The sequence below is a fragment of the Pristiophorus japonicus genome, chromosome 9 (genome assembly GCF_044704955.1).
Source record: "Pristiophorus japonicus isolate sPriJap1 chromosome 9, sPriJap1.hap1, whole genome shotgun sequence".
NCBI classification, from domain to species: Eukaryota; Metazoa; Chordata; class Chondrichthyes; family Pristiophoridae; genus Pristiophorus; species Pristiophorus japonicus.
In genome coordinates, this window is record NC_091985.1 from 21,095,764 (window position 1) to 21,120,037 (window position 24,274).

The following is a 24,274-nucleotide window of genomic DNA, read 5'->3' on the forward strand; positions in this document are numbered from 1 at the left end:
GCCACCCAGTTTAGTGTCATCTGCAAACTTGGGGATATTACACTCAATTCCTTCATCTAAATTATTAATGTATATTGTCAATAGCTGGGGTCCCAGCACCGAGCCCTGCGGCACCCCACTAGTCACTGCCTGCCATTCTGAAAAGGACCCGTTTATCTGGAATCTCTGCTTCCTGTCTGCCAACCAGTTCTCTATCCACGTCAGTACATTACCCCCAATACCATGTGCTTTAATTTTGCACACCAATCTCTTGTGTGATACCTTGGCAAAGGCCTTTTGAAAGTCCAAATACATCACATCCACTGGTTCTCCCTTGTCCACTCTACTAGTTACATCCTCAAAAAATTTCAGAAGATTTGTCAAGCATGATTTCCCTCTCATAAATCCATGCTGACTTGGACTGATCCTGTCACTTCTTTCCAAATATGCTGCTATTTCATCTTTAATAATTGATTCCAACATTTTCCCCACTACTGATGTCAGGCTAACCGGTCTATAATTACACGTTTTCACTCTCCCTCCTTTTTTAAAAAGTGGTGTTACATTAGCTACTCTCCAGTCCATAGGAACTGATCCAGAGTCGATAGACTGTTGGAAAATGATCATCAATGCATCCACTGTTTCTCGGGCCACTTTCTTAAGTACTCTGGGATGCAGACTATCAGGCCCCGGGGATTTATCGGCCTTCAATCCCATCAATTTACCTAACATAATTTCCTGCCTAATAAGTATATCCTTCAGTTCCTCCTTCTCACTAGACCTTCGGTCCCCTAGTACTTCCGGAAGGTTATTTGTGTCTTCCTTCGTGAAGACAGAACCAAAGTATTTGTTCAATTGGTCTGCCGTTTCTTTGTTTCCCATTATAAATTCACCTGAATCTGACTGCAAGGGACCTACATGTGTCTTCACTAATCTTTTTCTCTTCACATATCTATAGAAGCGTTTGCAGCCAGTTTTTATGTTCCCTGCAAGCTTCCTCTCATACTCTATATTCTCCCTCCTAATTAAAGCCTTTGTCCTCCTCTGCTGAATTCTAAATTTCTCCCAGTCCTCAGGTTTTCTGCTTTTTCTGGCCAATTTATATGCCTCTTTCTTGGATTTAACACTATCCTTACTTTCCCTTGTTGGTCACGGTTGAGCCACCTTCCCTGTTTTATTGTTACTCCAGACAGGGATGTACAATTGTTGAAGTTCATCCATGTGATCTTTAAATGTTTGCCTATCCACCATCAATCCTCTAAGTAGCATTTGCCAGTCTATTCTAGCCAATTCATGTCTCATATCATCGAAATTACCTTTCCTTAAGTTCAGGATCCTAGTCTCTGAATTAAGCGTGCCGCTCTCCATCTTAATAAGGAATTCTACCATATTATGGTCACTCATCCTCAAGGGGCCTCACACAACAAGATTGCTAATTAGTCCTTTCTCATTACACATCACCCAGTCTAGGATGGCCAGCCCTCTAGTTGGTTCCTCGACATATTGGTACAGAAAACCATCCCTACTACACTCCAGGAAATCCTCCTCCACCGTATTTCTACCAGTTTGGTTAGCCCAATCTATATGTAGATTAAAGTCACCCATGATAACTGCTGTACCTTTATTGCATGCATCCCTAATTTCTTGTTTGATGATGTCCCCAACCTCACTACTACTGTTTGGTGGTCTGTACACAAATCCCACTCGCGTTTTCTGCCCTTTGGTATTCCGCAGCTCCACCCAAACAGATTCCACATCATCCAAGCTAATGTCCTTCCTTACTATTGCGTTAATTTCCTCTTTAACCAGCAGCGCTACCCCACCTCCTTTTCCTTTCTGTTTATCCTTCCTGAATGTTGAATACCCCTGAATGTTAAGTTTCCAGCCTTGGTCACCCTGGAGCCATATCTCTGTAATCCCAATTATATCATATTCATTAATTGCTGCCTGTGCAGTTAATTCGTCCACCTTATTACAAATATTCCTCGCATTGAGGCACAGAGCCTTCAGACTTGTTTTTTTAACACACTTTGCTCTTTTAGAATTTTGCTGCAATGTGGCCCTTTTTGATTTTTGCCTTGGGTTTCTCTGCCCTCCACTCTGCCCGCCCATTCATGGCATCCAGCTGTTTCTGAAACCATTCTAAGCTTTTTGCTTCCAGTACCCTACCTAGAAATCCATTCCACATGGATCACCCTTTCTGCAAATTTTTTTTAAAAAGTGTTATTCCTCTGATTTGTTTTTCCGCTGATTTGGGAATGCAGTTTAGCATTGTACTGCGTGTAAAAGAACTGGAAGGGCACCACTCTAGTCACCCATACGTACAAGTTGGCTCTGTTAAAATGTGCGGGCCCTATTAATGCAGAGGATCCACGATAAGAGTGAAAAAACAAAACACAAGTGCTGTTCCAAGTTGTGGATGGAAAAGTCTATATTTTTGGTCAAATGCTCACAGGCATCTAGTTGAAAGCAGAGTATCTTAGAGGTTCTTACTTTGCTTCTCTTAGAGCATTGCACTTCCTCATTATTTGACACGCAAGGATTTTACAGACGGTTCCAATTATTTTCTACAACTGGCATTTTGACAACATTACTTAACAAAAAAATTTGCGCTTTGCATTTCCATATGCGATCACCATTAGCCTTTGCTTGGCCCATTGCCATGAACAGTGGGCACCGGAGGGATTGGAGTGCCTCATCAACTCCCCTCGAGGACCAAATTTTAATTTGATTTGTTAATTAACAGATCTTTAAATGAAACTTAACAATTTATGGGTTGTGCCGCTTTAAGAAGGGAGCACTTGTTACCTCCTAATTGATAATGACACCTAAGTTCAATCACTATAATTAACCAAAAAGCTGGGTTGCATTTCTCAGTGCTTGGAAGACGTGATGATTCAGCCGTAACTAGTTGTGCATCTGGACAGAGGGAAGTGTGAGCACAGTACAAACCGATCAGTGCATGCGGCCCTCGACGCTTGTTTCCAGAAACAGTCTGGGTCTGGTCACTGTCTTTTACAGATGGTGAGGGGCAACATTTATTCAAGCCATTTCTGCCACAATGGATGCACGCAATAACTGACGTCATGCATGAGACCACAGCGTTGGAGTTAGTTCTTACAGGAGGTAGTGAACACACAAAGGTACTGCCAGGAATTTCCCCACACCTCAGCATTCAGTGGCTCTTGAGTATGAGTAACGGAGGCCAGGCTGGATGCAACTAGCCTATTTTTTGTTATATTTAGTGTGTCAAGTGCTTTGCCAACATCACTGCAGCATTGTGAAAGGAACAGAGGAGAGCAGTAAGACTGAATTCTGGTGTAAAGGTAATAAGGTATGAAAAAAGACTGTAGAAGATTAACCTTTGCAGTCTATAAATTAGAGGGTGCCTCCTCAAAATGTGTGAAATATATGGTATTGGAAAAAGCAACAAAAGTAGGCCATTTAGCCCCCTGAGCCTGCTCCTGCATTCGATTAGATCATGGCTGATCGATATTAATACTCGCCTTGGTTTCAGATCCCTCGATACCCTTACCTGACCAAAATCTTGCGATTTCAGTCTTGAAAACTCCGATTGTCCCAACAACCACAGCCATTTGGGAAACCAGATTATTAATTCAAAGTATAAAAACAAAACATACATTTATTTTGCTTCTTATCACATTGTAACAACTTCCCAAATTGCTTCTCAAAAATACATTATTTTGGGAGTGCATTATGTTGCCATTCCTCTCCAGCCTTTCTATGCCAGCAACATCCCGAAGTGGGACTAATTGAATCGCTCTTTCAAAGGGCAGGTCCAATGGGCCGAATGGCCTCTTCCTGTGCTGTATGGTTCTAAAGAGCAAGAAAGAAAATAGCTTGCATTTATATAGTACTTTATCCAACTCTCAGGAGGTTATAGGCACGATATGAATGCAAGTCCCAAAGCATTTCACAGACGATGAATTACTGGAAATCCACTCATTGGGGTAAAATATTCTTCGGGCGCAGTGTAAAATGAACAATAGCCATTACTGTTTCAAATTGACTTTAGTAAAAATCGGGCAGCTTATTGGCTGTCTTTCCCTACCACCCAAGACTAAGTTCAATCTTTATTGTTGCTACGTAGCGGAATGTGGCAGCTATTTTGCACATAGCCATGTTTAATTGTGCATATGGTAGCATAGTGGGTATGTTATTGGACGAGTAATCCAGAGGCCTGGACTAATGATCCCACCACGGCAGCTGGGGAATTTAAATTCAGTTAATTAAATAAATCTGGAATTTAAAAGCTAGTATCAGTATTGGTAACCATGAAACTACTGGATTGTTGTAAAAACCCATCTGGTTCACTAATGTCCTTAAGGGAAGGAAATCTTCCATCTTTACCTGGCCTGGCCCATATGTGACCCCAGACTCACAACAATGTGGTTGACTCTTATTCAAGTAGGCGGCTCATCACCACATTCTCAAGGGCAATTAGGGATGGGCATTAAATGCTGGTCTTGCCAGTGGCACCCACATCCCATGAATTAATAAAAAAAATGTCTTACAAACAGCAATGGGATGAGTGACCAGTTTATCTGTTTTTGGCACTAGTAGTTGAGGGAAGAATGTTAGCCAGGACACCGGGAGAATTCTGCTGTTTGCTAAACAGCGCCATGGTCACCTGATTAGGTAAATGGGATCTCAATTCTGCATCTCATCTGAAGGATGATACTTCTGACAGTGCAGCACTCCCTCAGGATTGCACTGAAATTTCCACCTCTGAAAGGGTGGTGGAGGCAGATTCAATCATGGCTTTCAAAAGGGAATTGGATAAGTACCTGAAGGAAAAAATATTACAGGGGTATGGGGAAAAATAGAAACATAGAAACTAGGTGCAGGAGCAGGCCATTCGGCCCTTCGAGCCTGCACCACCATTCAATAAGATCATGGCTGATCATTCACCTCAGTACTCCTTTCCTGCTTTCTCTCCATACCCCTTGATCCCTTTAGCCGTAATGGCCATATCTAACTCCCTCTTGAATATATCCAATGAATTGGCATCAACAACTCTCTGCGGTAGGGAATTCCACAGGTTAACAACTCTCTGAGTGAAGAAGTTTCTCCTCATCTCAGTCCTAAATGGCTTACCCCTTATCCTTAAACTGTGTCCTCTGGTTCTGGACTTCCCCAACATCGGGAACATTATTCCTGCATCTAACCTTTCCAGTCCCGACAGAATTTTATATGTTTCTATGAGATCCCCTCTCATCCTTCTAAACTCCAGTGAATACAGGCCCAGTCGATCCAGTCCCTCCTCATATGTCAGTCCTGCCATCCCAGGAATCAGTCTGGTGAACCTTCGCTGCACTCCCTCAACAGCAAGAACGTCCTTCCTCAGATTAGGAGATCAAAACTGAACACAATATTCCAGGTGAGGCCTCACTAAGGCCCTGTACAACTGCAGTAAGACCTCCCTGCTCCTATACTCAAATCCCCTAGCTATGAAGGCCAACATACCATTTGCCTTCTTCACCGCCTGCTGTACATGCATGCCAACTTTCAATGATTGATGAACCATGACACCCAGGTCTCGTTGCACCTCCCCTTTTTGCTAATCTACCGCCATTCAGATAATATTCTGCCTTCATGTTTTTGCCCCCAAAATGGATAACCTCACATTTATCCACATTATACTGCATCTGCCATGCATTTGCCCACTCACCTAACCTGTCCAAGCCACCCTGCATCCTCTAAGCATCCTCCTCACAGCTCACACCGCCACCCAGTTTACTTGGAGATAATACATTCAATTCCTTCATCTAAATCATTAATGTTTATTGTAAATAGCTGGGGTCCCAGCACTGAGCCCTGCGGCATCCCACTAGTCACTGCCTGCCATTCTGAAAAGGACCCGCTTATCCCGACTCCCTGCTTCCTGTCTGCCAACCAGCTCTCTATCCACGTCAGTACATTACCCCCAATATCATGTGCTTTAATTTTGCACAATCTCTTGTGTGGTACCTTGTCAAAGGCCTTTTGAAAGTCCAAATACACCACATCCAGTGGTTCTCCCTTGTCCACTCTACTAGTTACATCTTCACAAAATTCCAGAAGATTTGACAAGCATGATTTCCCTCTCATAAATCCATGCTGACTTGGACCGATCCTGTCACTGCTTTCCAAATGCGCTGCTATTTCATCTTTAATAATTGATTCCAACATTTTCCCCACTACTGATGTCAGGCTAACCGGTCTATAATTACATGTTTTCTCTCTCCCTCCTTTTTTAAAAAGTGGTGTTACATTAGCTACTCTCCAGTCCATAGGAACTGATCCAGAGTTGATAGACTGTTGGAAAATGATCACCAATTCATCCACTATTTCTAGGGCCACTTTCTTAAGTACTCTGGGATGCAGACTATCAGGCCCCCAGGGATTTATCAGTCTTCAATCCCATCAATTTCCCTAACACAATTTCCCACCTAATAAGGATTTCCTTCAGTTCCTCCTTTTCACTAGACCTTCAGTCCCCTAGTATTTCCGGAAGGTTATTTGTGTCTTCCTTCGTGAAGACAGAACCAAAGTATTTGTTCAACTGGTCTGCTATTTCTTTGTTCCCCATTATAAATTCACTTGAATCTGATTGCAAGGGACCTACATTTGTCTTCACTAATCTTTTTCTCTTCAGATATCTATAGAAGCTTTTGCAGCCAGTTTTTATGTTCCCTGCAAACTTCCTCTCATACTCTATTTTCCCCTCCTAATTAAACCGTTTGTCCTTCTCTGCTGAATTATAAATTTCTCCCAGTCCTCAGGTTTTCTGCTTTTTCTGGCCAATTTATATGCCTCTTCCTTGGATTTAACACTATCCTTACTTTCCCTTGTTAGTCACGGTTGAGCCACCTTCCCCGTTTTATTTTTACTCCAGACAGGGATGTACAATTGTTGAAGTTCATCCATGTGATCTTTAAATGTTTGCCATTGCCTATCCACCGTCAACCCTTTAAGTATCATTTGCCAGTCTATTCTAGCCAATTCACGTCTCATACCATCGAAGTTACCTTTCCTTAAGTTCAGGAACCTAGTCTCTGAATTATCTGTGTTACACTCCATCTTAATAAAGAATTCTACCATATTATGGTCACTCTTCCCCAAGGGGCCTCACACAACAAGATTGCTAATTAGTCCTTTCTTATTACACATCACCCAGTCTAGGATGGCCAGCCCTCTAGTTGGTTCCTCGACATATTGGTCTAGAAAACCATCCCTACTACACTCCAGGAAATCCTCCTCCACCGTATTGCTACCAGTTTGGTTAGCCCAATCTATAAGAGAATTAAAGTTGCCCATGATTATTGCTGTATCTTTATTGCATGCATCCCTAATTTCTTGTTTGATACTGTTGCCAACCTCACTACTACTGTTTGGTGGTCTGTGCACAACTCCCACTCTGCTCTTTGGTATTCTGGAGGGGGAGTGAGACTAGCTAAAGAACTTTTGGAGAGAGCCGGCACGGGCTCAATGGGCCGAATGTCCTCCTTCTGTACTGTAAACATTCTACGATTCTATGAGTGAGGTTTGAATCCTCAACCTTCTGCTACCAACTGTGTCAAAATCATTGAAATTCAGCCAGCAATATAGGACCAAAAAACATAATTGGTAATTGGTGAGAAGGAAATTTAAAACAGATATCAGGAAGAATGTATTTAGTCAAGGGATGAGAAGGTGTGAAATGCTGTGCCAGGCTAGGTAGTAGAGGCGAAAACATTGGGATTGTTCAAAATACAATGGGAAAGTTCGGGACTGTTCTCACTCGTCTTTTCTTATCATCCTAATATCTTCACCATTCTCTCAAACTCGTCAACATGAACACCCCGCATTATTACTGACCAAGCTCAAACAGTGCGAGACGGTCTATTGGCAAGGGTCGTTGCTACACCTGACTTTAATGTGAGCAGTAGTCAAGTCTGCACAGGACTTCTAAGTAGGACAACTATCTCCATGTCAATTAGGATTACATGAGCTGCTTCACAAGTGGCAACAAAACTGAATCTCAGTTTTTCGCCGTAACTCACAACTTCACTGAAAATCTTTCATCTCTTGTTCGGCAATAGCATAATTTTTAACAGAAACGTTTGTTTTTTTGTGCTTGGGGCCTCCAGCGATTGAACACTGATTGTTGTGAGCTAGAGATGTGTTACAGCTTTGCTGTTTGTTGAGCCGATTCTAAATAAATAAAATCTCTGGTTTCTTTCCAAATTTCTCAGCAAAACATACCCGTACTAATTTGTTGAGCAATTTCTTGTAAGGAGCGTTGAACAAATGGGACATCCACATAAATAACTCATGGCCTTATAATAAATAATTATGCAGCCTGGTAACAGTGTATGTGGAGTATCCATTTCACAGCCTAAATAATAACTACATTTAATGGCATGAATGTTTTTGTCATTCTTTTGCGATGTGCAGTGTCTTTTTAGCCAAATGCGAAACATTTGAGAAGCTAAAGTTGCATTTCCCAAACCACAAAAATGAAGAACGGCTGGCGTTCCTTTCTCTTACCATTCCAGCTCCAGATCTGGTGAGTTGAACAAATGAATTATGTCCCTGTGGTCAATTTGTAGAAAAGGGGAGCGAAACAGCGGTCAGCCAGCATCAAGGAGGTAGGCATTTGGTTTGTGGACAATAGATCAGGCAGTGGTTAGTACTCCAACTGTCCAAGATTAATTGTTTACTTTCTAAGTGGACAGATCACTCTACACATTATTATGAAACATGTGGAGGTCACTTATTGATGTTCAGGATCTCATGACACTATTCGAAGCAGAGTAGGGGAGTTCTCCTGTTGTCCTGGCCAACATCCAGAAATAGACTAGCTTGTCATTTAAACCATTTTCTGTCTGGTGGACTTCGCTGTACACAAATTGGCCGCTGTTGCCGAAAAAACAACAGTGACTATTCTTCGGAAGCAATTTATTAGCTGTGAAATGGATGTGAAAGACACAACATAAGTGTAAGTTCTTCTCCTCTGACTCTGGTCGCATGAAGTCCCATTACTATCACCCCACCATTGACCTATGTCCTACGTTCTGGAATTCTTTAAAACCCCCACCTCCCTATCCTGCTTTGAGGCCTTTCTTAAAACCCTCTTGACCCAGTTTTGGAATCCCTCCTAATAGCTTCTTCGTTGACTTGGCGTCCGTTTCCTCTTACACCTTTGTGTAGCACCTTGAGACATTTATCTACCCTTAAAAGGTGCTATATAAATATAAGTTGTTTGTATAGAGAAGAGACAGAGGTCATGGGTCTCTGTTTGACGGCTGCTCTCGTGACCCTGCGATATTGTATGTGATGTCTACCCGAGAGACTGATTGCTCCTCTTGGCAAATCTTTGCTAAAAACAAATTCAACACTGAACAGGGTGAGGAAGAAACCCATAACTCCTTACCGATAATACTTTGTAACATAAAGCATTTCAAATTAGTGTAGGAAGAGACTGCGAGATTTTATTAAAATTTATAAATGTACAAAGAGGGAACAGGAGTAGGCCATTTAGCCCCTCAGTGAGATCATGGTTGATCTGTGCCTTTGCCCCATATCCCTTAGGGCAACACACCATCCCAGTATAAATTTGAGATCCTAATAGATCCAATCCGTAATGGCAAGAGAACCAGGGTGAGATGAGAATCTTTTTTTGATGCAGTGAGTTGTTATGATCAGGAATGTGCTGCCTGAGAGGGTGGTGGAGGCAACTTCAAAAGTAACTTTCAAAAGGGAATTGGATATGTTGTGTATAGAGAAAGAGTCAGACTGAACACTGTGAGTTCAAAGTAACATGTGACCTTAGTCTTTTATTGCAGGTCTCCAGAGTGCCTCTCCAACCTGTGAAGCCTTCTTAAATACCTGTGCTCCCAAGGGATTATGGGATCCCTTGGGACTCCAAGGGATGAGCCCTCTGGTGACTGTACAGAGTAAATACAAGTTCATATATATAACAGGATAAATACCTGAAGGGGAAAAATTACAGGGCTACAGAGAAAGAATGGGGAGTGGGACTAATTGGATTACTCTTTCAAAGAGCTGACACAGGCACAGTGACCTAAATGGCCTCCTGTACTGTATGATTCTATGATTCATTCTGACCAGTTCATTGCCTTTCTCCTAGTTATTTCATTAGCATTTATAATGTGGTCAGTCTTGTGTTCACCCATACCCCTTGACAAGTTGCTGCTCCATGTGCCCTACACCTACTTTTATGGCCAGCTGAAGTGTTGACAGAGGTGGGGCTTTGATACTGTTCTAGCCCCTTTGCTTGCTTTCTATAAAGGGAGAGTTGCTGGGAGGATTTTACCTAAAAATCTAGGCTGACACTCCAGTGCAGTGCTGAGGGAGTGCTGCACTTTCGGATGAGATGTTAAACCGAGGCCCTGTCTGCTCTCTCAGATAAAAGATCCTGTGACACTATTCCGAAGAAGAGTTATTACTGGTCTCTGGGGCCAATATCAATCCCCCAATCAACATCACTAAAAAAAACAGATGATCTGGTCATTATCATTTTGGTTGTTGTGCGCAAATAGCCTCCTACATAACAGCAGTGACTACACATCAAAAGTACTTAATTGACTGTAAATCGCTTTGGGATATTTCCTGAGGTCATGAAAGGTGATATATAAATGCAAGTCTTTTGTTCTTTTCATTCTTTATTCTTCCAGTTTTAGACTGTTGGCCTTCACTTGTCAACTGACCATGATGACATTATCGAAATTAGGAGATTACTGTCCAGGGATCACAGGCGCAGAGTCACGTCCTGTCACTCTGAGGTACAACTTTGATTGTAACATAATAAGAACATAAGAACATAAAAATTAGGCCATCTAGCCCCTTGAGCCTGCTCTGTCACTCAACAAGATCATGGCTGATCTGGCCGTGGACTCAGCTCCACTTACCCACCCGCTCCCCATAACCCTGAATTCCCTTATTGGTTAAAAATCTATCTATCTGTGACTTGAATACATTCAATGAGCTAGCCTCAACTGCTTCCTTGGGCAGAGAATTCCACAGATTCACAACCCTCTGGGAGAAGAAATTCCTTCTCAACTCGGTTTTAAATTGGCTCCCCCGTATTTTGAGGCTGTGCCCCCTAGTTCTAGTCTCCCCGACCAGTGGAAACAACCTCTCTGCCTCTATCTTGTCTATCCCTTTCATTATTTTAAATGTTTCTATAAGATCACCCCTCATCCTTCTGAACTCCAACGAGTAAAGACCCAGTCTACTCAATCTATCATCATAAGGTAACCCCCTCATCTCCGGAATCAGCCTAGTGAATCGTCTCTGTACCCCCTCCAAAGCTAGTATATCCTTCCTTAAGTAAGGTGACCAAAACTGCACGCAGTACTCCAGGTGCGGCCTCACCAATACCCTGTATAGTTGCAGCAGGACCTCCCTGCTTTTGTACTCCATCCCTCTCGCAATGAACTCCATCCCTCTCGCAACGTCCTTGTGGCACACCTTTTCTGTCTTTCGAGAATGTGTAGTGGCAGCAGATGCAGCTTAAAAGTGTCCCCATGGTTGAAACATGATTTTCAATGATTTCCTTTGAGCTGAGTCCTGCCCTGCTGCACACAGAGTGGGGCTTTCTCTATTTGCATGCTGACTTGATGTTGCCTCAATAAACTGTCGCTGGCCTTCCCAGCCGTGTTCAGCACTCCAACTGCACCTGGTAATCCGAGGGGAAAGTGGGTGCGATGAATTGGAAATGCTAATCTGTATGATCTGTGCACATTCACGTTTGTGATTTAAGGATGGGACTGAAGGTTACGGTGAGATGGTGTGTTGGTGGAGCTCTGCACTTGTTAGCTAATTGGATAGACTGATTCCTGGAAATGAGAGGCTGTCCTATGAGGAGAGATTGAGCAAAATGGGCCTATTTTCTCTGAAGTTTGGAAGAAATGAGAGTTGATCTCATTAAAAGATAGAATATTCTTAGAGGGCTTGACAGGATAGATGCTGAGCGGCTGCTTCCCCTGACTGGGGAATATAGAACACGGGGTCATAGTCTCAAGATAAGGGGTTGGCTATTTCGAACTGAGATGAGGAGAAATGTCTTCTCTCAGAGGGTTGTGAATCTTTGGAATTCGTTATCCCCACAGTGCTGTGGATGCTCAGTCATTGAGTATATTCAAGGTTGAGATTGATAGATTTGTGGTCACTAAAGGAATCAAGGGATGTGGGGATCGGAAGGGAAAGTGGAGTTGATATAGAAGTTCAGCCATGATCTTATTGAATGGAGGGGCAGGCTCGCGGGGCCATATGGCCTAATCCTGCTCCTATTTCTTATGTTCTTATGTCCAACATCCCAGGTAAAGATGGAGAAACAGGGATATGAAAACTGGTGCTGGCTCAGTTGGGTCTGCACTGTACACAGTGAACCAGGAGCTGAAACCGAGATCTTTATTTACTATCTAGAGCACAATTAGAGGGGCACAGATGGATCAGAGATCTTACAATAAAAAGGAAATGCAAAATTGGTATTGGAAGGAGAAAGATTGGTTGATGTTTGGGGAGTGACCTTTCTTCTGAGCGGACCAGTTTCGATGAAGGTTACTCAGCTGAAATATCCACCAATTTTCCTCTTTCAACCTGCTGCGTTTCTCCCAGCTATTCCACATTTCCTTCCATCGCTTTTCTCTCAGAAGTAATGCAGACAGCAATGAGCTAGCAAAATACGATTTTAAGATAAGACTGCAGTAGGAACTGGTTAAAACAGTGTTTTAAGAGAAACTTGCAGCTCGAGTGATGGACTCAATATAATTCCTAAACTCGCAAAGCAGGATCGTTAATGTTTATTGGAAGCGAGGGCTTCAGAAACAAAGATAAAACACAACTGTTTGCACAGTTCTTGCCATCACTAACACTGACGCAACACATAGCAAAAACAAGGGAATGAAGCACTCAGGGTTGCAACGATCAAACATATTTTAATTCATCGATAAAAGCTTCCAAAAATAATAAACCTGCTTAGTTTAAGTAATTGCTGGTGTGTCTTACCCAGCTCACCCTCAGAATGATGTTGGTGCATGTCAAACTCTAGAATAACAGAACACATGGTTTGATCTGACTGATGTTTTCAGTCTAACCCTAATGAAGGAATTAAGCCCAGCTGTGCTTTCTCAATGAGTGCAACCTCTCGCAAAAGAGACGTTCAAAAGGTTGCTGTAATCTTACCGTTAACGCTTACACCGATTGTTCTCCTTAGAGCAGAGAAGGTGAAGGGGAAATTTAATAGGGTTGTTCAAAATTACGAGTGGTTTGGATAGAGTAAATACGGAGCAATTGTTTCCACTGGCGGGTGGGTCGGTAACCAAAGCACATTGGCTGAAGGTGATTGTCAAAAAGATGACAAAAAGAATATTTTTACGCAGGGAGTTGTTATGATCCGGAATGCACTGCCTGAAAGCAGATTCAATAGTAACTTTCTAAAGGGAATTGGCTATATACTTGGAAAGGAAAAATTAGCAGGGCTATGTAGAACGAGCAGGGGAATGGGACTAATTGGATAGCTGTCAGTTGTGGCTCAGTGGGTAGCACTCTTGCCTCTGAGTCAGAAGGTTGTGGGTTCAAGTCCCACTCCAGGGTCTTGAGTACAAAACAAAATCTAGGCTGACACTCCAGTCGGAGGTGCCGTCTTTCGGATGAGACGTTAAACTGAGGCTCCTCCTCTTTCAAGTGGATGTAAAAGATCCCATGACACTATTTCGAAGAAGAGCAGAGGAGTTATCCTCTGGCCTGGCCAATATTTATCCCTCAATCAACATAACAAAAAAACAGTTTATCTAGTTATTATCACATTGCTGTGGGAGCTTGCTTATGCGCAAATTGGCTGCCGCATTTCCCACACTACAACAGTAACTTCACTCCATTGACTGTAAAGCGCTTTGAGATGTCCAGTGGTTGTGAAAGGCTCTATATAAATCTAAGTCTTTCTTTTTCAAAGCGCCAGTAGAGGTACACTGGGCCGAATGGCCTGTGCTGTAAGATTTTATGATTCTATTCAGTTTTACTGCAGCTGAGGGCTAAATGTTTACAGATCTGTAAACCCCACATTTTCTTTTCCTGTAGGCTATTCCTAAAGTGGTTGTTGATTAGCCTGGTCACGATGTGTAAAGAAAGAAGCTTGTGTTTATATAGTGCCTTATCACATCTCTCGGGACACCCAAACATGCTTCCCAGCTAATGGATTGTTCTGAACTGTTACTATGCAGGTGAACATGGTAGCCATTGTGTGCAGTAATGAGATGAAGGCTGGATTATGAGGGAAGAATATAGTCAGGGCACCAATTCCGAATCTGTGACATCTCAAGCTTTGCCAGTTCTGATGAAGGGTCACAGACCTGAAACGTTAACTCTGTTTCTCACCATAGATGCTGCTTGACCTGAGTATTTCCAGCATTTTCTGTTTTTATATCACCAATTCCCTGTCCTTCGAATCGGTTCTTTATCGTCCACCTAAACAACAACAACTTGTATTTATATTCGCCTTTAACATAGTAAGATGTCCCAAGTCACTTCACAGACGCGTTATCAAACAAAACTTAACCGAGCCACATTAACAGATATTAGGCCAGGTGGCCAAAAGCTTGGTCAAAGAGGGAGGTTTGAAATAGCATCTTAAAGAGGAAGTTTGAGAGGTAGAGAGGCAGAGAGATTTAGCAAAGTAATTCCAGAGCTTAGGGCCCAGGCAGCTGAAGGCACAGCCACCAATGGTAGAGTGATGAAAATCGGTGATGTGCAAAAGGCCAGAATTGGAGGAGTACAAAGATCACGGGGAGTTGTAGGGCTGGAGGAGGTTACAGAGATAGGGAGGGGTGAGGCCATGAAGGGATTTGAAACAAGGATGAGAATTTTAAAATCGAGCAGTTGCTGGACCAGGATCTAATGTAGGTCAGCGAGCACAGGGGTAATGAGTGAACGAGACTTGGTGTGAGTTACAATATGGGCAGCAGTGTTTTAGATCAGATCAAGTTCACGGAGGGTGGAAGGTGGGAGGCCAGTCAGGAGAATAAAGTGGAAGTTGTTACTGTGGAAGTGTTATGTTTGCTAAATTACATCAAATGGACGTGGGTCTGCAAATCACCACAGTACTGTTGTGTACATTTCTGTAAGAATATTTTTACAGGAATTCGCTCTCCTCAACTAGCCACATAAGCTGATTTTACAAGGCCCAGCAGGCAACACAGAGCCTTACTAGATTACGAGCTGGGGTGCACCAGCCTGCATACCTGAGGCACTGCGCGTACACTACGTTTCAGATTTTGGAAGGGCGTGCTGACGACCTATGGGAGCCTCACTCAAACCTATGAAAATTTCATTAATAGGCCCCAAGCTGAGTCTCACACTTTAACTGGCTCCTCCCTAGTAGCACAGCTCGCCCGTATAAAATGGAGGCCTAACCTTTGGCTGGTCTGGCCTGGCCTGTCGAACTAGGCTTTTCAAATCTATATAAGCGGTTGCTATGTTTAATCTTTATCCTTAGTTTCCTTAACGACATTAATTCCTGATGTGGTACAGGGCAGATTTGGGGTTTTTTTGCATTGTGAAACATTTAGTCCTTTTATTCTACAGTTTTGTTCGGAGCTGTAATTTAACTAGTAGCGAACAGAGTTCTCAGAATGGAAATTCCTTCGGAAGTGGCGATAACGCTGCACAACGTGGACAAGGAAGATAACTCAATGTGGGAGACAAGGAAGACAGCTAAAATTATTCTTCAAGGCTAATGTACACACCCATTCTTACCCAGGATCCACATTTACTGGCCTAGACAGTGCCTCCTGGAAATGAGATTTATCTTCACTTCCAGCCGGTTCACAAGGGAGGCCAGTTGAAAAAATTCCCCTCCCCTGTAATGACACGTAGCGGCCCTTTAAACGCTGCATTTTTCCACCAGCTCCCTCTCTGTGGTCCCCGAGTTCATTTCCCACATGAAGGGGGGGCCTATTAACATTTTTTTATTCATTCACAGGATGTGTGCATCACGGCAAGTACAGTAGGCACCTCAAAGCACTGGAGAAATACCACCAACATTGCCTCCGCAAAATCCTGCAAATTCATTTACAGGATAGGCGCACCAACGTAAGTGTTCTCTCTCAGGCCAACATCCCCAGCATCCAGGCATTGACCACGCTCGAACAGCTTCGATGGGTGGGCCACATTGTCCGCATGCCCGTATTAGACTCCCGAAACAAGCGCTCTACTCCGAGCCACGTCACGGCAGGTGAGCCCCAGGAGGGCAGAGAAAATGCTTCAAGGACACCCTCAAAGCTTCCTTGAAAAAATGTAACATCTCCACTGACTCTTGGGAATCCCTGGCCCAAGGGGAGGAGAAGCATCCGAGAAGACGCCGAACACTTTGAGTCTCTTCGCCGGGAGCACGTGGAAGCCAAATAGAAACAGCGGAAAGAGCGTACAACAAATCAAGCACCCACCCACCCTTCCCTCCAACTACCATCTGCCCCACCTATGAAGAGACTGTAGATCCCGCATTGGTCGCATCAGTCACCGTAGAACTCATTTTAGCATGGAAGCCAGTCCGGGGGACTACCTAAGAAGAAGAGAAGTGTCACCCACATTGCTGTGGGTCTGGAGTCACATATAGGCCAGACCGGGTAAGGATGGCAGATTTCCTTCCCTAAAAGACGTTAATGAACCAGATAGGTTTTTTATGACAATCTGACAGTTACACAGTGACCATTGCTGATACTTGATTTTTATTCCAGATTTATTTAATTGAATTTAAATTCCACAACTGCCATGGTAGGATTTGAACTCATGCCTCTGGATCACTAGTCCAAGCCTCTGGTATACTGGTTCCTAGTATAGTAACATAACCTTATCCAAAATTAGTTAAAGGGTCTAAGCCTCACAAAATTGTGTGAGAGGAACCCTTTGTGCTCCAAGTCTTATGTCTGCTGGAACTAATAGTGGTTCTGGTCCTTATATGTTTTTTTGGCCGAATTGACTGATGACTGGCTTCTGTGATGGTGGGAACCTCAGGAGGAGGCCGATATGGATCATTCACTTGGCACTTTTGGCTGAGGATGGTTGCAAACACTTCTTTTGCACTTACGTGCTGAGCTCCGTCAACATTGAGGATGGAGATATTTATGGAGCCTGCTCCTCCTGTTAGTTGTTTAATTGTCCGCCAGCATTCACGACTGGACGTGACAGGACTTTGATCTAATGCATTGATGGTGGGATAGCTTAGCTCTGTCTATAGCATGCTGCTTCCACTGCTTAGCAAGCATGTAGTCCTGTGTTGAAGCTTCCCCAGGTTGGTACCTCATTTTTAGGTATGCCTGGTGCTGCTTCTGGCATGCTTTACAGTGCTATGTCAAGCTTTGGTGGGACTCTTTAACTCCTAAACTGGAAAAGCGGCCGAGTGAGCGGCCAGCCCAGTCTGGGAGCAGAAAGCCCAGTCGATTTTAACAGCCGGGCCTCATTAATGCACCTCTTCCATCCCCTTAGAAGATCTAAGCTAGCTCAGGAGAGAACTCTGTCATTGTTACGAGATGGTCTGCGCCCCAGCCGGCTCTCGCTTTATAAGAATTTAGCAAATTCAGCGTTCACCCCACAAACCGACAGCCTGTACCACATGTCTATTATTCCCCGGGAAAAGAAGAACCTCCGAACATCTAACCTAGTTCTGGTCTTACATTACTTATGATTGTGACCCCCCTCCTTCCCTTACTAACTAAGCCATTGGGGGATCCATAGATGCCAATAATTTAATAATTTCCTCGGACATTTTCCTAATTTCCTGATGTAATCTCAACAGGAGGCTGGCGGAAATGCTGGAGAAACAGTGTGACCAACCTTTGCCGCCATTTCTCCAGAGTTCCCACTGATCTTCCGCTGAAGATGGAGCAGAAGATCGACGAATGCCCGTGGCAATTATATTCCAGAGTACATCATAAGAACACAAGAAAGAGTTTTCATGTATTCACTCTTATCTGAGGCTAAACCAGACTGTTCGGAACGTTGGTGTCATATTTCACACTGAAATGAGCTTTCGACCACATAGCCGCGGCATAACTAAGACCGCCTATTTCCACCTCCGTAACATCGCCCGTCTCTGCCCTTGCCTCAGCTCATCCGCTGCTGAAGCCCTCATCCATGCCTTTGTTACCTCTAGACTTGGCAATTCCAATGCACACCTGGCTGTCCTCCCACATTCTACCCTACGTAAACTAGAGATGATTGAAAACTCAGCTGCCCATGTCCCGCTCACCCATCACCCGTGTGCTTGCTGACATGCATTGGCTCCCAGTTAATCAATGCCTCGATTTCAAAATTCTCATCTTGTTTTCAAATCCCTTGCCCCTCCCTATCTCTGTAATCTCCTCCGGCCCCCCTCCCCCACCCACCCGAGATGTCTGCACTCCTCTAATTCTGCCCTCTTGAGCATCTCTGATTATAATTGCTCAATCATTGGTGGTCGTGCCTTCTGTTGCTTCGGCCTCAAGTTCTGGAACTCCCTGCCTAAACCTCTCTGCCTCTCTTTCCTCCTTCAAGACGCTCCTTAAAACATACCTCTTTGACCAAGCTTTTGGTCACCTGCTATCTCCTTATGTGGCTCGGTGTCAAACCTTTTATCTCATAATACTCCTGTGAAGCGCCTTGCGACATTTTACTATGTTAAAGGCGCTATATAAATACTGGCTGGAACAATGCGAGGAAGGTATCTGTAACTTTAAATATAAGTGTGGATAGTACTAACAAGTCTGAATACTTGAGGGCAACGTTATTGCATTATTACTCATAAAACCTTTAGAAGAATCTCAGCCAGCATTGTGCTTACTGGAAGAGAGTATTTTGACTATATTTTTAGGTGTTACAGATGTTCACAGTGTGTGGTGTGCTTCGTGTGTAAATTTTCATGATATTTTTTGGAAAATAATGTAAGCATTATTAGTATGGCTTTACGTGGGAAGGAATGGTTCGCGACAGGCAGGCCAACTCGATGTCCTGATTGCGTTTGGTTCTGTTCTTAATAAATGTGCAAATGTGTGTCTTAAAAAGAGCCAAGCTCTATCACAAAGGAGAATGCAACCCAGTGGTAATGGATGAGAATATAAAAATGTAGCAAATTTAAAAATCAAGCCATTATTTGTTGACCGGTTCCTCCACCCTGTAATATGAGAAGCCTACCACTATCCCCGCTTCCTCCCTTCTACTCCAATCTTTTAACCTAAAGCCCCTAGCGACAGGAGGTCGGGTTTGGGTTGTTTACCTGATTGAAACCTGTCCCAATTTCACGACCCATTGACCTCAATGGAGTGTACAGTCGAGCGGAGTGTAAATTGGATGTCGCACCCAAACCCGAGCTCACCCCATTCTCACCGGGCAGGTTAGACTAAAATCGAAGCTAAAGGGAAGGTTTCCCAGTTCTTGCAAGAGCGTTTAATGGGCTGGGACAAAATTCCTCAGAATGGGTTAAGATGATGCAGAATAAAACGGGTGCATTAAGCACATACAAAAACAGCGACAACTGGGAAATCTACTCCAAGATTCATCGTGCTATCCTTTTTCATACGTCCATTAACAATCTCCGCCTCAACCTCACTGCTTCCCCACTCCAGAAAAATGTGGAATTCTTTACCTCAGTTGTCCCTTTGTATCAGTCTTTACGGTAGAGGACACGAACAATATTTCAACAGTGGACAGTCAAGGGGCTATAGCGGGGGAGGAACTTAACACAATCACGAAGGAGGTGGTACTCAGTAAGATAATGGGACTAAAGGCAGATAAATCCCCTGGACCTGATGGCTTGCATCCTAGGGTCTTAAGAGAAGTAGCGGCAGGGATTGTGGATGCATTGGTTGTAATTTACCAAAATTGCCTGGATTCTGGGGCGATCCCAGCAGATTGGAAAACTGCAAATGTAACACCCCTATTTAAAAAAGGAGGAAACTATAGACCAGTTAGCCTAACATCTACGTTGGGAAAATGTTGGAGTCCATTATTAAAGAAGCAGTAGCAGAACATTTGTAAAAGCAAAATTCAGTCAGGCAGAGTCAGCATGGATTTATGAACGGGAAGTCATGTTTGACAAATTTGCTGGAGTTCTTTGAGGATAGAAACATAGAAACATAGAAAATAGGTGCAGGAATAGGCCATTCAGCTCTTCGAGCCTGCATCACCATTCAATGAGTTCATGGCTGAACATGCAACTTCAATACCCCATTCCTGCTTTCTCGCCATACCCCTTGATTCCCCCGAGTAGTAAGGACTACATCTAACTTTGAATATATTTAGTGAATTGGCCTCAACAACTTTCTGTGGTAGAGAATTCCACAGGTTCACCACTCTCTGGGTGAAGAAGTTTCTCCTCATCTCGATCCTAAATGGCTTACCCCTTATCCTTAGACTGTGACCCCTGGTTCTGGACTTCGCCAACATTGGGAACATTCTTCCTGCATCTAACCTGTCTAAACCCATCAGAATTTTAAACGTTTCTATGAGATCCCCTCCCATTCTTCTGAACTCCAGTGAATACAGGCCCAGTTGATCCAGTCTTTCTTGATATGTCAGTCCCACCATCCCGGGAATTAGTCTGGTGAACCTTCGCTGTACTCCCTCAATAGCAAGAATGTCCTTCCTCAAGTTAGGAGACCAAAACTGTACACAATACTCCAGGTGTAGCCTCACCAAGGCCCTGTAGAACTGTAGTAACATCTCCCTGCCCCTGTACTCAAATCCCCTCGCTATGAAGGCCAACATGCCATTTGCTTTCTTAACCGCCTGCTGTACCTGCATGCCAACCTTCAATGACTAATGTACCATGACACTCAGGTCTCGTTGCACCTCCCCTTTTCCTAATCTGTCACCATTCAGATAATAGTCTGTCTCTCTGTTTTTACCACCAAAGTGGATAACCTCACATTTATCCCCATTATACTTCATCTGCCATGCATTTGCCCACTCACCTAACCTATCCAAGTCACTCTGCAGCCTCATAGCATCCTCCTCACAGCTCACACTGCCACCCAACTTGGTGTCTTCCGCAAATTTGGAGATACTACATTTAATCCCCTCGTCTAAATCATTAATGTACAATGTAAACAGCTGGGGCCCCAGCACAGAACCTTGCGATACCCCACTAGTCACTGCCTGCCATTCTGAAAAGTGCCCATTTACTCCTACTCTTTGCTTCCTGTCTGCCAACCAGTTCTCAATCCATGTCAGCACACTACCCCCAATCCCATGTGCTTTAACTTTGCACATTAATCTCTTGTGTGGGACCTTGTCGAAAGCCTTCTGAAAGTCCATATACACCACATCAACTGGTTCTCCCTTGTCCACTCTACTGGAAACATCCTCAAAAAATTCCAGATGATTTGTCAAGCATGATTTCCCTTTCACAAATCCATACTGACTTGGACCTATCATGTCACATCTTTCCAAATGCGCTGCTATGACATCCTTAAGTGATTCTATCATTTTGCCCATTACCGATGTCAGGCTGACCGGTTTATAATTCCCTGTTTTCTCTCCCTCCTTTTTTAAAAAGTGGGGTTACATTGGCTACCCTCCACTCCATAGGAACTGATCCAGAGTCTATGGAATGTTGGAAAATGACTGTCAATGCATCCGCTATTTCCAAGGCCAACTCCTTAAGTACTCTGGGATGCAGTCCATCAGACCCTGGGGATTTATCGGCCTTCAATCCCATCAATTTCCCCAACACAATTTCCCGACTAATAAAGATTTCCCTCAGTTCCTCCTTCTTACTAGACCCTCTGACCCCTTTTATATCCGGAAGGTTGTTTGTGTCCTCCTTAGTGAATACCGAACCAAAGTACTTGTTCAATTAGTCTGCCATTTCTTTGTTCCTGGTTATGACTTCCCCTGATTCTGACTGCAGGGGACCTACGTTTGTCTTTACTAACCTTTTTCTCTTTACATATCTATAGAAGATTTTGCAGTCCGTCTTAATGTTTCCTGCAAGCTTCCTCTCGTACTCCATTTTCCCTGCCCTAATCAAACCCTTTGTCCTCCTCTGCTGAGTTATAAATTTCTCCCAGTCCCCAGCTTCTCTGCTATTTCTGGCCAATTTGTATGCCACTTCCTTGGCTTTAATACTATCCCTGATTTCCCTTGATAGCCACGGTTGAGCCACCTTCCCTTTTTTATTTTTACGCCTGACAAGGATGTACAATTGTTGTAGTTCATCCATGCGGTCTCTAAATGTCTGCCATTGCCCATCCACTGTCAACCCCTTAAGTATCATTCGCCAATCTATCCTAGCCAATTGACGCCTCATACCTTCAAAGTTACCCTTCTTTAAGTTCTGGACCATGGTCTCTGAATTAACTGTTTCATTCTCCATCCTAATGTAGAATTCCACCATATTATGGTCACTCTTCCCCAAGGGGCCTCGCACAACGAGATTGCTAATTAATCCTCTCTCATTACACAACACCCAGTCTAAGATGGTCTCCCCCCTAGTTTGTTCCTCGACATATTGGTCTAGAAAACCGTCCCTTATGCACTCCAGGAAATCCTCCTCCACCGTATTGCTTCCAGTTTGGTTAGCCCAATCTATATGCATATTAAAGTCACCCACGATAACTGCTGCACCTTTATTGCATGCACCCCTAATTTCCTGTTTGATGCCCTCCCCAACATCACTACTACTGTTTGGAGGTCTGTACACAACTCCCACTAATGTTTTTTGCCCTTTGGTGTTCTGCAGCTCTACCCATGTAGATTCCACATCATCCAAGCTAATGTCCTTCCTAACTATTGCATTAATCTCCTTTTTAACCAGCAATGCTACTCCACCTCATTTTCCTTTTATTCTATCCTTCCTGAATGTTGAATACCCTTGGATGTTGAGTTCCCAGCCCTGATCATCCTGGAGCCACGTCTCTGTAATCCCAATCACTTCATATCTGTTAACATCTATTTGCACAGTTAATTCATCCACCTTATTACGGATACTCCTTGCATTAAGACACAAAGCCTTCAGGCTTGTTTTTTTAACACCCTTTGTCCTATTAGAATTATGATGTAGTGTGGCCCTTTTTGTTTCTTGCCTTTGTTTACTCGGCCTTCCACTATTGCTTTTTACCTTTCTACCATCTGTTTCTGACTCCATATTACTTTGCCCTGTCTCGCTGCATAGGTTCCCATCCCCCTGCCATATTAGTTTAAACACTCCCGAACTGCATTAGCAAATGTTACCCCCAGGACATCAGTTCCAGTCCTGCCCAAGTGCAAACCATCCCTTTTGTACAGGTCCCACTTCCCCCAGAACTGGATCCAATGTCCCACGAATTTGAATCCCTCCCTCTTGCACCACTGCTCAAGCCACCTATTTATTCTAACTATCCTGCTCCCTCTACTCTGATTAGCACGTGGCACTGGTAGCAATCCAGAGATTACTACCTTTGAGGTCCTACTTTTTAACTTAACTCCTAGCTCCCTAAATTCAGCTTGTAGGACCTCTTCCCGCTTCTTACCTATATCGTTGGTACCTACATGTACCACGACAACTGGCTGTTCACCCTCCCTCTCCAGAATGCTCTACAGCCACTCCGAGACATCCTTGACCCTTGCACCAGGGAGGCAACATACCATCCTGGAGTCTCGGTTGTGGCTGCAGAAACTCCTATCTATTCCCCTTACAATAGAGTCCTCTATCACTATAGCTCTCCCACTCTTTTTCCCGGCCTTCTGTGCAGCAGAGCCACCCATGGTGCCATGAACCTGGCTGCTGGTGCCTTTGCCTGGTAAGTCATCTCCCCCAACAGTATCCAAAACGGTATATCTGTTTTGGAGGTAGATGACCGCAGGGGACTCCTGCACAACCTCTTGCCTTGTCTCTTGGTCACCCATTCACTATCTGTCATAACCCTTACCTGCGGTGTGACCAACTCACTAAATGTACTATCCACAACATTCTCAGCATCGCGCATGCTCCAGAGTGAGTCAGCCGCAGCTCCAGTGCCATCATGCGGTCTGTCAGGAGCTGCAGCTGAACATCTTCCCACATAGCACAGGAGGAGCATGACACGGGTCCGAGCTCTCCTGCCATGACTTAACCCTTAAATTAATTTACTTACTAAAATTTACTTAAACACCAAACAGCTACTTAGTAGTTCGCTGCCAATTAAACCAATCTAAAAGTCAGTCTAAAAGAGAGTTATACTTAACAGTCGAACAGCCAGCCACTTACCAGCTTGGCTGTGATGTCGCTTCTCAATTTCGCACCCCTCTATCTTTGTCTGTAGCTGGTTGGGCTGGTCTCTGGGCCTCCGTCTCCTAC

The 24,274-nt window shown here is 43.8% G+C and overlaps 1 long non-coding RNA gene across 1 annotated transcript in view; it reads right to left on the minus strand.

Moving 5' to 3' along the window:
- Nucleotides 1-24,274, minus strand: part of LOC139272578 (uncharacterized) — a 47,733-nt gene that overhangs the window by 23,302 nt on the left and 157 nt on the right. Inside the window, exon 2 of the long non-coding RNA XR_011594894.1 lies at nt 14,365-14,454. This is a non-coding gene — a long non-coding RNA (uncharacterized lncRNA). The remainder of the gene's footprint in view (nt 1-14,364; nt 14,455-24,274) is intronic.